Consider the following 2,555-nt stretch of genomic DNA (forward strand, 5'->3'; position numbering starts at 1 on the left):
AGGCACGAGAGCCTGGGGTGTGAGGGTAAAGATAGGCTGCTTGCCTGAGCTCAGTGGCCTCAGCACGCCAACAGCAGTCAGTGATCTTCCCCAGACTTCACGGCTTTGAAACAGCCATGTTCTTAGCTCCATTAGGAAGCTCCTCGTAAAATGTATGCCAAGTAATTTGCCTTATTTTCCCATTCCTCCAGTTTCCTCCTCAGCAGACATTACTTAAAGAACAACAATTTGCAACCTCTATGAGAACTTCTGTACAAAGAGGAAAGAGGCTAAAACTGTGGATCAAACCATGTCAGAGTAGGACAACATAAACACGAGGTCAAAGAAGGAAAGTGGCTTCGGCTTCCCTCGGGACACAGAGTTCCATGTTGATTAAAGATTAAACAACACTCAGAATTATGTGAAGGTTTTATCCGGCTCAGTGCAGCGATTCAGCCTCCCTCTGAATGGAGAGGCTGAGAAACCCTCCCTCTCCCGGCGTCCAGCATTTGATGTTCCCCAGAACAATGATGAATAATGAGTCCACCAAACATCATATCGTTTAACCTTCAAAAAAGACACGTGAGTACTCTCATTAAGGGCATTTGACCCAGAGAGAAACAGGCTGAGAGAGGATTAACCGGGTGTAGAAGGTCACCAACCAGCAGTGGCAGAGCTGGAATTCTAACTAGGTTTTCTGGTTCATTTTCATTTTCTTTGTAGTTAATTTATAAATGTACTTTGGCTTTATCCTTGTTGACATACCACAGGAATAGAAGTTTATGCTGCTCACATTTCAGTAACATTCTGATTTAAATGATGTAAATCAAAAATGGGACCTGTAAGCGTTTTTTTTTTTTTTCCTTTTTTTTTTGAGACGAAGTCTCGCTCTGTCACCCGGGCTTGAGTGCAGTGGTGTGATCTCGGCTCACTGCAACCTCCGCGTCCCAGGTTCAAGCAATTCTCCTGCCTCAGCCTCCCAAGTAGCTGGGATTACAGATGTGTGTACTACCACACCCGGCTAATTTTTGTATTTTTCTTTTTTTTTTTTTTTTTTGAGATGGAGTCTTGCTTTGCCACCTGGGTTTGAATGCAGTGGTGTGATCTCAGCTCACTGCAAACTCCACCTCCCAGGTTCAAGCAATTTTCCTGCCTCAGCCTCCCAAGTAGCTAGGATTACAGATGCCTGCCACCACACCCGGCTAATTTTTGTTTTTTGGTTTTTTTTTTTGTAGATATGGGGTTTCACCATGTTGGTCAGGCTGGTCTTGAACTCCCGACCTCAGGTGATCTGCCTCCCAAAGCGCTGGGATTACAGACAGGAGCCACTGCGCCCAGCCAGCACGTTTTCTTATAAAGCTGCCTTGGTTGATCCCCCTAAACGTTCACATCCAATGTCACGGGATCGAGGGTGATTTGGGGTGCTCGGCACATGATACCCTGTAGTTCCACACCTCTGCCTGGTCTACACTGAAGTCCTTGTATATAAATTCAATAATGAACACCAAGGTTCCCTACTAATAGAAAGTCAGTTTTTACAAGTTATAAGTTTTGATGACATTGATAGTGATGATAGGAACAGAATGGGTTTCAACATCCTGTTTTCCAATCATAAATGAAATTCATTGTAGAAACTTCAGCAAATACAGACTATAACCCCCAAATCCCTTATAACTGAGGCAAACCAGAGCTTCTGGAGTACTGAGAGGCTCACGTGACTTTCTTTTCTAGCCTTTTTTTCTAAGTGCATCACTGGCTTCACGCTTTGTAGTCCAGGCTGTGCCACTTTGATCACTTAATATCATACTGTGGTTTTCCCCACGTCAATAACAATTATACAAAGACAGTTTTACACTTTTCAGCATGCCATGACTTGCTGTGAGTTATTGAAATGTCGTAAATAACCATGTCTCTTTTGCTTGGCACACGCTCCCAAAGTAGGATGACTGGGATAGAGGGAAAGGACATCTTTCAGGCTTGTTATGCAGTATGTTGTGGACTCTTGTTGTGGGGTCCTAGGTCTGTTCAGTATTTTGGGGTTCACCCCTGTGACCCTCTATGGGTTACCATGCCCCCAGGCTGCCCCAGCACCATGTCCATCATCATTTCTGGGGTCCCCTCACCTCAGAAGGCCTGCTTCCTATGACTGCGTGAGCCAGCTGGAGAAGCATGTCCCAAGACACTTCAAATTCCTGTGTCCCTGCCCTTTAAGCACGGGCCTGAGTGCTCCTGGGGCCTAAGGGCCTCTACCCACCGCCCTCTGGGGCCCACTGTCTGCACTCTCAGGCCTGTGGGGTTCCCCCTCCTGTGCACCTGTCTCTATGTCCCCACCTGAGAATCGGCAGCCATCTTGCCAGCCCTCCTGGCTGTGGGGCCTTCCAGTACCTTGACACGTAAGTATGGAGTTCCTGTTTGCTTTCCTGTCTTGGTGGTGGGGAAAGAAGGGGAACTGTTCCTTGAAAGCCCCAAACACTAGAAAATTGGTCTGCAAGGTTATGTGAGTTTGACCTATATGTGGGATGTTTGCAAGTGTGTTTCCACATTCCTAAGGTGCTACTGGTTTCACTTTGTATTAG

This window comes from Chlorocebus sabaeus, chromosome 9, assembly GCF_047675955.1.
Source record: "Chlorocebus sabaeus isolate Y175 chromosome 9, mChlSab1.0.hap1, whole genome shotgun sequence".
Lineage (NCBI taxonomy): Eukaryota > Metazoa > Chordata > Mammalia > Primates > Cercopithecidae > Chlorocebus > Chlorocebus sabaeus.